The sequence below is a fragment of the Notamacropus eugenii genome, chromosome 2, assembly GCF_028372415.1.
Source record: "Notamacropus eugenii isolate mMacEug1 chromosome 2, mMacEug1.pri_v2, whole genome shotgun sequence".
Lineage (NCBI taxonomy): Eukaryota > Metazoa > Chordata > Mammalia > Diprotodontia > Macropodidae > Notamacropus > Notamacropus eugenii.
Genome location: NC_092873.1, coordinates 196,831,816 through 196,843,559, shown reverse-complemented (window position 1 = coordinate 196,843,559; position 11,744 = coordinate 196,831,816).

Below are 11,744 nucleotides of genomic sequence, written 5' to 3'. Positions count from 1 at the left end.
CAAGGGATGCCAAGCACAACTGTGCTGATCAGATGTAGGCCAGGCTGGGCTGCAGCTATGGGGGAGGAGCTAGCACATACCTGGTGAGTATAGCAGCAGAGAGCAAGGGACCCTGCCGGCTGTGGACACTTGCAAGGGAACAGAGTCCCTAGTTTCAGTTCCAGGGCAGTGAGGACAGCTGTAGTTTGCAGCCACCTGAGGAATCACAAGAAGCAAGATCATCTGTGGGACAGCATGGCTGTGGGCCTTAGCCATAGCTTAGAAGCAGAGAAGAGAGCCCAAGGTTGAGCACAGGGACAGACCTCAGAAAATAACAGTAATTAGGATCTGAGGCTTGGGGCATCAGTCCCCATATCTCAGGACTAAAACTTGATTATGCCAACGGCTACTAAAAATGAATGAATAAATGAATGAATGAATGAATGGAGGAAGGGACAAATAAATAAACAAACAAACAAATACATAAATAATGAAATGAAATGAGTAAGCAAAGGAGAGAGAACACAGCTATAGATAGCTATTATGGGGATAGAGCATACATAGGTTCATATTCAGAGGAAGGTAGTGGAGCTAAGAAAGTCACTCTTTTTTTCATAGGAAATGTCACATGGTCCCAAACACAGAAAAATTTTTTGGAAGAACTTAAAAAAGACTTTAAAATCAAATAAGAGAGATCTAGGAAAAATTTTTTAAAAAATTAGTGTAACCTAATAAAGAAGTAATCAAAGAAAATCAAAAGAATGAAAAAATAGAAGAGAATCTCAAGCAGCTCATCAGAAAAACAACTGATGTAGAGAACAGATTGAGGAGAAATAATATAAGAATAACCAAACTACCTGAAAATTATGAATCAAAAAAGAATCTGATAAAATATTACAAAAGATATCACAGAAAATGTCTCTGAAGTTCTAGAACAATAAGGTGAAACAAATAAACAAACAAAAAAAACAAACCAAAAACAATCAATCACTACCTGAAAGAGATCCTAGTAAGAAAATGTACAGGAAAATCATAGCCAAGTTTCAAAGCTCCCAGGTTAAGGAAAAAATATTGGAAACAACAAGAAAGGAAACAATTTAAATATCGTGAAGCTAAAATAAGGATTACCCGAAACTTAGCAGCTGTGATATAGAAGGACGATAGGCATTGGAATACTATATTGCATAGAGAAAAAAGTGCTGGAGTTAAGACCAAGGGTAATTTACCCAGCAAAGTTAAGTGTAATCTTGAATGAAAAAAAAGTATATTAATGAACTAGAAGACTTTTGTAACAGTAAGCACCCTGGTATACACAGGAGGGCCTGCTGCACAGGTTCTTCAATATGCTTTTCTGAAAGGAAAGCAACTTTTGAGGGGTCCATAATCTTTAATTACATTTATCAACAGAGAAAATACAAGCAGGGAAATAAAGACCAACAGACAGGGCTTCCAGACTGTCTGACTGTAAGCAATACATATATCACAGATCAACAGACAAGTACATCTAGAATCTGACCATTACCAAAGAGCGAAGCACCAGCATCTCAGTTTTCAGGTGGGGAGTAGTAGGGGAGGGTGTGCGCTCCTTAACAGCTACCCAGAGTCTCAAGTGGCACACGAAGCTCCTTCCAAAGCCCCAAAGTAAAACCTCATCTCAGAGTATGTATTCGCTTTTCAGAGTCAAGGGGCACGACTCTAATGAACCAGTTCTCATTAGAAATTAACAAAAGCTATCTGAGGTCTATTAATGGGTGGGAAAGATCTTTAACTCTAATTAACATTACAACTTTAAGATATTTGTGGCAAAACAACAGAACTTAAGGGAAAATTTGACGTATAAAATCCTGGAAAAATATAAGGTAAACATTAAAGACAATTATGAAGTACTCAACAAGGTCAAATTGTTTATTTCTTATATGTGAAAATATTATCGGTACTTTTATGACTGTCATCATTATTTGGGTAATTTGAAAGAAAACCTTTGGATGTGATTCTAAAGAAATTGTGTCGGGAGACTAAAAAAGCAGTAATTATCTCATAGAAATGAGGAATAAATGGAAAAACAGATACACAAAAAGGTAGTAACAGGAGGGTGGCTAGTGACAGAAACTTATTTTTATCAAGAAGAGATTAAAGATTTTATACACACACACATACACACATATATATATATACACATAGGTACACACATATATACACACCTGTATTTATGTGTATTGTGTATGTATGTGTATTTATTTACTTAAATGTATGTGTGTATAAAAGTCTTCTAAATTCAGAAAGAAATAAGAAGGCAAAAGGATTGTGTCAGGGGAGAGGATGAAAGAGGGATTCTTAGAGGGATAGCCTGGTTAAGGAAACAGAGAATAAGATAGCAGGTAAAAGGAAAGTAGAGGAGTTAGGAAGGACAAGGTAAATATGGTGAGAAGGACAGTGAAGAAAAATAGGAGGGAAGTACACAATAAATAATTATAGCTTACAATGTATATCTGATGTATTTATCCATTAAATGGGAATGGATAACAGACTAAAAAACTGAATTTGACAATGTTACTTTTTGGAAACACAATAAAAATGAGAGATATACACAAAAATACAATGAAAGGAAAGAGGAGAATTTATTATGGATTAAAAAAGCAAGGGTAGAAATCCTAATCTCAAAGTTAAAGCTAAAATAGATTTATTCAAAAGAGAAAAATAGGAAAACTATACTATGTCAGCAATAGCATTCAATATTGTTTTAGACTATTTGAAATAACTAGATAGTATAAAGCACCTCAAAGTATACCTGCCAGAGCAGACACAGGAACTATATGAACATAAACATAAAAATGCTTTTTTTAAACAAATAAAGTCAGATCTAAATAATTGCATAATATTTCTTGGTTATAGGTAGGCAAAACTAATATAATTTTTAAAAATGACCATTTTAGCCAACTTATTTATTTATTTAATGCCATTCCAAATAAATTACAAAAAATTATCTTACTGAGTTAAAAAAAGAAATTAAGTGTTGGTCTACCAGACCAGAACTTAGGTGAACTCAGTGGAAATCAATTAATGTTCTCTTAAAAAATCAGAATACAATCGCACATTCTTTATTACCTCTATGGTCTTGGGCAAGTTATTCAGCTCTCTCGTCTTCAGGTCCTTTATCTATAAAACTAGAAGGCTGAACTAACTGGTTTCTAAGATTTCTCCTAGTTCCCAATCTGTGATGTTATGCAGGTTTCTTTACAGAATCACAGAACCGCGAAGCTGGAAAGAGTCCAAGGCATACTCTACTTGGACCACCTCATTTTGCAGATAAGGAAAATGAGGACCAGAAAAGTGAAGTGACTACATGCCCAAGATAAAAGTGGTTTTTTTTTTCCTCTTCTAACTGAAACCTGAAGCTTATTTCTGCAAATCTGCATGGGGAATGCAGGATTGACAATGCTGGTTGTATAGGAAGACATGTGCCCTCTGAGCTGAGTGATAAGAAAGAATAATAACAAATAGCTTGCATTTATAAAGCACTTCACAGTATGCAAAGCATTTTTTCTCATAACAGCCCTGTGGAAGGGAAGATATTATTATTTCTATCATACAGATAAAGAAACTGAGGCTGAGAAAGGTTAAGTAACTTGTCCAGTAAATAGTTCTTTGACTCCAAAGTCTCATGTAGCAAAGAGTGGGGCTGATTAAGTAATGTTTTGTTTTTAAAATACTTTTTAAATGGTAGTAATTTCAAATTACTCTGCATGGAGAGTAAAATGTTCTCTATGAGCTTGAAATGTTATTCATTGTACAATGAAGGAAAAGGTAGGAAAAAGTATGTTGATGAATTCTCTGTAGAAATTCATTATTTTCCCAATATTAATCTTGCTTCTTTTTCCCTCTGTGGACACTATCTTTTATGAAATAATCAGATCTACCAGCAAGTAGATGGAAACATTGAACATAAAAACAACTGCCAAAATTTTGAAGAGGAAAAAACCTATATCCACCTAGGAATAATTAATTGTACTGTCTAAACTGTTGATAACAGTGGGGGAAAGGGGGGTGTTACTTTCATCATTTATTCAAAGCTGCCAAACAGCATTGGAGACATTGATAAAAATAACTGCATTTGCAATTTAAATAACACAAAATATTTCATTTTTAACTGTTTTCCCTCTTTTATTTCACAGGAAAATTCATTCCTCTTTTCAGCTTGGTTGGGCTGATTGCTCGCCTTCATAATGTGCTGTTTGGAATGATTTAAATTCACTGTGCAATGAAAAAAAAGATAAAGGAAATTGCTTTTTAAAAAGCCTCTTTCCCCCCTCCCCCACAATCACTAGGGATTTTGATATATACTCTCTTAGTTTTCTGAAACATTTCAAATTATAAATGCTAAATTTTTGGAATTTAGAAGTGGAGAGAGAAGGAAAGCATTGGACTCTATGATAGGAATAGGATTTTTCCATTTGAAAATTCTTCATTGGTTACATTTTAATTAAACAGCTTTCCTTTTTATTGTTGTATTATCCAGTTGCACTTTATAGGTGACACTTAGGCACAGTAAACTTTCCCCACATCTGCAGGGACTGATAACAATGACTTTTTAATTTAAATTAAGCCTATCCCATTGTAAATTCAGCGCAATCCAAAACAAGCTAGTGATGCTAAGAGCACTCACCACAATGGTAGATAGCAGTGGATATTTTTTAAAGGAATCTATAGAAATACTTAGAACCGAGGTAAGATTTTTTGTAGTGAGTTGCTCAGTTGTGGAAGCATTTGAAGGGCTTTGGAAATTAAGCCATTTTGGTTTCTTTCCTCAACTGATTCATTGGATACATGCATTTAATTTGAATCTATCCAATTCAACAAGTATTTTATTAAATACCTACTATGCATCAGGCAATCCTGGCACAGAATTATATTGTTTAGACTCATCTAAATAGTCTGATTTAAAAAAGTTTGATTTTTCTTCCCACTGAAAATGTGGCATTTTAAATAATTTGTAAAGAACACACCCTTTTAGGGTATTTGAATGTTAAGCTCTAAGGAAGAATTTAATAAATAAAAACATTCCAGAAATAACTATAGGAATATTCAAATGAGTGTGATCTAGAGGACTCAGGAGGGAATTACAATATTATTAGTAATTATTATCAATAATAGTAATTCAGTGTTTTAAAGTTTACCAAACACTTTTCTAGATTATAACTACAAGATACCTGGAGGTCATCTAATTCAATGTAACTCCTCCTCCTAGTTTACAGATGGAGAAACTGAAGCCTAGAGGGTTGTTTCTTGCCTGATGTCATGAGAGTAGTAAATACCGGAGGTGGGATTCTAACATAAGGTCTCTGACTCTAAAGCAGCACTCCTTCTTTTATAGCAGCCCCACAAAGGAGAACTAACCTTATTTAATTACTTGATTCAGTTTCTTTTATTTATGATACAGTTACAGTTTTATCTGTTCCTCTCTAGAAACCATTATTCAACACCCTGAGCAAGTCTTACCTTCCCTAGTCTGCTTTCCCTGATAATTTCAACAACCTACTTTGAGCTCTTTGGTTTTTCTGGATTCTTGTAAGTTGTTTTATTTTTAAAGTGAAATTTGGCATTTCACTGCATACTCATGTGTTCATAGACATGCATACTATACACATATAACATATATATATATACATGCACATGCATACATACCTTATTCTGTATTCTGAGTACATTTTATCATGATTTCTTTGGAGTCTTGGGTGGTCATTCTACGGATTAAATTCTCTAAGTTTTTCAAAGTTATTTGTCTTTACAAAATTGTCGTCATTATATCAGTTGTTCTGGTTCTGTTTATGTCAGCCTTGTATATTGGTGTATAGCAGACCTGTACAACTTGGCAGTAGGTATGGTCCAAAATTAAAATAGGCTAAACTTCTTTGGGTCACAGAAAGACTTTTAGCAGCTCACTTTCTATATAAAGGTATAATTAATGACTATTTTTCAAATAAACTATATGAAAAAAAGGGAAATTTCGATTATCATCAATTAATTATACCTCTAACTTAAAATTTTTGTTTATCATGAAATTGCTTCTCTCAGACTGAAGACAGATTAATGATGGTTGGTTGCACGCATTACATCTTTACTTTCTTTTACAACTTCTACATTTTTCATGGGTCACCTGAAATCCTTTGATGGTGGCAGCTGTCCTATGTTGTTCAGGTCTGGTGTAAGGCCTCCTACCTTTCCTCAAAGCCTCTTTCATCATTTCTTATGGCACAATATTATTCCATCACATTTATATATCATCCATTTCCTAATTGAAGGTACTCCCTTTTTGTCACCACAAAATCACTGTTATTAATATTTTTTGTACATCTTTAATTAGAATCTGTTTTGCTTTGGCTCAATCATTACCCTAATCTATATCCTCCAACCTCCCACTCACCCCCACCCTGGCCATTCACCTATTTCCTTATTCAACTGGGACATCTCCAGTTGTCTTGATGAATATCTGGCCACTGGACCCAGATGCCTCTGGAGGAGAAAGTGAGACTGGTGACCTTACACAGCCCTCCCTCATTTAAATCAAAGTCAGCTACAAATAATGTCATCATTTCCCTGACGTCATGGTCCGCTTTGAAAATGAAGGACCAACACAACAACAACTACTACAACCTGCTAAGTGAAAGGTATTTCCATGTCCAACTACGTGTGCATGTACATTTATTCCTCCTCTAACCAATTCAGATCAGAATGTTGTTCAAGTTTCAACCATCTCACACTCTTAGTTGTATAGACTTCCACTTATGCACCATGATTATGTGAGATAAAGTTCTTTAAACTTAACTCTCCCTTTTCTGAACCTCAGTTTGCTCATCTTCCTCTATTTTTCCCCACTCTTCAAGATATAAAAGAACCACTATCAGGCCCTCTTCCTACATTCTTTGATCCCTGATGTCAATAGATTTTTATAGGAGTACATGTATCATTCCCCTCACAGAATGTAAGCAGTATACTTATGTTCAGTCCCTTCTGATCATTTGCACATATATATCTTCATACATTTTTCTAGAATTGAGTATCTAAATAGCTCTGGTCTTTTCATTAGGATTGCTTGGAAGTCCTCTGTTTCATTACATAGCTATTTTCTCCTCTATAGGATCAAATTCAGTTTTGTTGAGTAAATTATTCTTAGTTCCCTCCAAGAATATCATATTTTATACTCTGTTCCTTTATAGTGGGAGCTGCTGAATCTACTGTGATTGTGATTGTGGCTCCTCAGTTCTTGAATCATTCCCCGCTCCCGCCCTTGGCTAGATGCATTATTTATTCTTTGATCTGGAATCCTTGGATTTTGGCTGTAATGTTCCAGAAATTTTTCATTTGGGAGTTTCATTCAGGAGTAACCAGGAGATTCTTTCTTTTTCTACTTTGCCCTCTGGATATGAGTAGTTTTATTTTATGGTGTCTTGAAATAACATGTCCAGGGTCTTTTTTTTTTAGCCATGACTTTTAGGTAGTCCAATGAATCTTAGATCAACCCTCTTTGATCTATTTTCCAGGTTATATTTTTTTCTGTGACATAGCTTGAATTTTCTTCTATTTGTTTAACATTTCTTATTTTCTCAAAGAGTTGTTAGCTTTTATTTAGTTCATTCCAATTGTCCGGGAGTTTGTTGTTTGGACACATTTTGGAACTCCTATACAAAGCTGTTAATTCAATTTTCTCTTTTTTTTCCCGTAATTCTCATCTCTTTTCTATTTTTCCCTTTAGCCATCTCACATCATTTATAAAAATCAAACAAAAAAAACCTTTCTCATCTCTTAAAAAAACAACTTTTGCTTCATATCTTCTAGGAATTCTAGGTGAAGTTGTGTTGGAGCTATCTTTTTCTTTGACACTTTTTAAATAGAAACAGTCAATAATTTTATTAAAGAGAATGATAATAAGACAACATACTAAAATTTATGGAATGCAGAACTTAAGGGAAAATGTGTATCTCTAAATGCATCAATAAAATAGAGAAAAAGCAAGTCAATGAATTCGTCACAGAACCAAAAAAAAAACAACTAGAAAAAGAATAGATTAAAAATCCCCTGTTAAACATGAAATTGGAAATCCTGACAATTAAAGGAGAGATTAATAAAACAATCATTGAATGTTTAAATGAAATTAAGAGCTGTTTATTGGAAAAACTCAATAAATCATTGTTTAATTTCATTTAAAAATGAAAGAAATCCAAATTACCAGTATTATTTGATACTTCTCTTATAATGTTTTGACGTTATTCTTTTCTTTTAGGTTAGTGTCTTGAGCACCCCTGAAATCACAATAAAGGTTTTTTATGAGGTTATTCTTTTTCATTTGTTTTCTCCTTCTAGTGAACTTCCTAACTTCAAAATTTGTATCAGAGCCAGGCTCTTTGCAATTCTGGCAGGAAGATTTTTGGCTTATTCTGTTTCTTGGAATATTGAGTGTTCTAGCATTCCTTAAAATTACATGAACAGCTCTGACTGGAGACTTACAAGCTATTAGTCCCCACAAAGAGGTCAGAGGACAAGGTCTGATTTCTGTTCACCTGTTCTGAGTTTATGTTACTGACTTGATTTGGGTTTGAGCAACAAGCCTATGGGTTTGACTCATTTAGAGTTGGAGTAAATTGTTGTTGTACTTTGCTACGAAGCCAGCTGGATGGTTCTGTTGGTTCATAGTGACAAAACTATAAGTTTCTCTGATTTTCCTGTTATTTTTTCTGTAGGCTTCAGACTGGGTTGGAAACTGGAACTGAGATCCTTCTTTGGTTGTAGGGTCTGAATCTCACAGCTGCTCCTTATCTCTGAACTTGTTCTATACTAGCTACACAATTTAGGGCCCACAGTCTCTCCTTACCCTGGAATGTCACCCCTAGATGCAGGATACTTCTTTAGTCATACCCAGAACTAGGTAGTGAGGAACTGAGCTGAGAGTTGGCACCTTTTCCTGTACCTAAGACAAATTGAAATATCTCGATGTTGGACCATGGACCTTTCCTTGTCAGGGTGTAAAGTGTTTCCCTGTGCTTGAATGCTCAGCATGGCAGATTCCTAGATTAATCCCATCCTCCATGTCAATCAATTTTTCCATTTCCCTCTGTCCGCCTGGACTGGAAAATGACTCCTTGTGAATTTTTCTTGGATTTTCCAAGCAAGTTTTAATCTGGTGCATTTTGGAGAAGCGTTGAGTAGCAGGGAGGGGAAGACCAATATCTTACCATCTTGGCTACAGGAGAATTTTTTTTGAAAAGAACTTTTAAGGAACCATTTTGTTCTAGCAATTTTTTTAAATAATGAAAAAAGTAATAATCTTATACTTGGTTGTCAATGTGATCCATTTTATTTTATAAAATGGTGTATTATTGAATATTTATTATGGAAGTTCATCTGTCTTTTATTAATATCCTCATCAAAGGTGCCCTTGGATTATCTTTCTATCTATACATAGATAGATAGATAAATAGATAGAATGCACACATATGCTATATATGTGACTGTCATGAACATTATGTATAGGAAAAAAAAAGTAGGCACGTTGGCCACTAATTGTTAATGTTCTATGGAATTATTATTTTTTTGTATTAATAATGTCCCACAGTTTTATTTTTTTGTATGTGTGTGTGCTTTTGACATTTTCCCCTCCTCAGAAAACTGGTATAGAAATCCCTCAACACCTGTGCCATTTTGTTGTCTTCCATGTATATCTTCTCTACCTACACTTTGTCCAATTCTACTGTTTTTTCTATTTGCTTAAAGGCCAATTCTATTTCCATTAACATATCCTAGGCTATGATGTTGTAGTTCAAGTGTGGAGACCCACTGTCCTTGCTGGTGAAAATAGTTTGCTATAACTTTTACAGATGTGTTAAATTTTCATTTTGTTTGTTGTTCCCTTTCTAATTCTATCATTTCATGCATTTGTGATGATTTTACTTAGGGAGATCTCATGACAAACTTTCTCTGTGTTGGTTTTACCCTTTACTATTCCTCTTGGCTTCATGAGTCAATAGTGCCCACAATTTATCCAGTATTCTTCTTTGTAAGATTAAAAGGACTTCATTTTATAATCTGTTGTTGTCTTCGGCCATGAACTTTTTCACTTGGCAAGTAAATTAAGTTTTTGGGGTTTTTTGATGTTCCTTTGGTAATTAATTTATATCAGTTAGAATTCTGTATAAAGTTATTAAGTCTGTGTTGATGTCATATCTATTACCCATTTCACACTTTTAATGATTATTTTTTTAAATGGTTACAGCTTTGGGTTGTTTAAAATGTATGTCATTTTCTTTTATAATAATATATAATTATAATAAAATTTTCTTCCTGTTTATTATAATCTGCCCTAGTAAGTTGGAGGTTTGGTTATGTCAAGACAGGGATAATTTGCATATCAGTAATGATTCTTTCCTTGTTTTTAAAATATAGTCAAGTGATTTGTGTAAGTTATTTAGACCTTGCTCTATTTAGATCCTACCAATTCTTTTCTTGAATAAAGTGTTGAAGATATAAAGATATTAGGGTTTCAGGTAGTTTATATCTCACATTTTTTGTACTGAACCATGCTCTTCCATATATTTCTCACCACTGCCATTTTTATCCAACTTTAAGTTGAAGTCATCTAGTTACAGCATCCATTAACGTAATATAGAGGGTCTATTAAGATATCTACAGAATTTCTTTACTATTTCACTCTCTACAACTCATACTGGTATATTACTCAATTTTTAATGGTCATCTTTTTGCGAATATTCATTTTTATCTTTTCTTTTTTAAACAAGAATTTGTTTTTCCCAGTTGCGTATAAAAACAATTTTTAGCATCCTTTTTTTAAAAATGAGCTCCAAATTCTCTCCTTTCCCCTTTCTGTTCCCTCTTCCTTGAGATGGTAAGCAATTTTAAATAGGTTATATATGCATAATCATGCAAAACTTTTCAATACTAGTCATGATGCAAAGAAAAAAACACAGACTAAGAAAAAAGTATGAACAAATAAAGAAAGTGAAAAATAATATGGTTTGATTTGTCTTCAGATTTTATCAGTTATTTCTTTGGAGATATTTTTCATTATGTGTCTTTTGAAATTGTCTTGGATCATTGTATTGCTGAGAATAGCTAAATCATTCGCAGTTGATCATCATACAATATTGCTGTTACCTTGTGCAATGTTCTTTTGGTTCTGCTCACCTCACTTTGCATCATTTAATGTAAGTCTTCCCAGGTTTTTCTGAAATCATTCTTTTTAAAATATCCCTGAGTACTACATTATATGATTACCAACTATACTATGAGATATTATTTCTTATTAACAGTGGATGTACAATAAAATCATCTCCATTAATTTATTTTGTCTTCTCCAAGGAGTATCTATGAGACCTCTTTCTTTTTAACTGAATCTGGCTTCTTTCTTCTAGTTTTGTTTCTAACATGAAGGCAAGATGCATATGATTTAACTTCTCTAGAAGTATGTCTACTCTTTGGTCGTTAAAAAAAAAGGCTATTTTTAGAGTATCAACAGTCAAAATCATTTGTATATCATCTAAATAATTCTCAGCACTGTCTTTTTTTTTCTATAACTTTGTCACTATCACTACAGCAGAAGAAGTTAGTCACTTGAGACTTAAGGTTATTTAATATTTTTCTTTGGTTCATGAGTTGCCTAGACAAAAAGATCCATCACCAAATGGCCAGCTTACTGTTGATGACATTGTCTTTATTTAGCTAGACTGATCCTTAAAAAAGTAGTTGTTTTGTGCCTG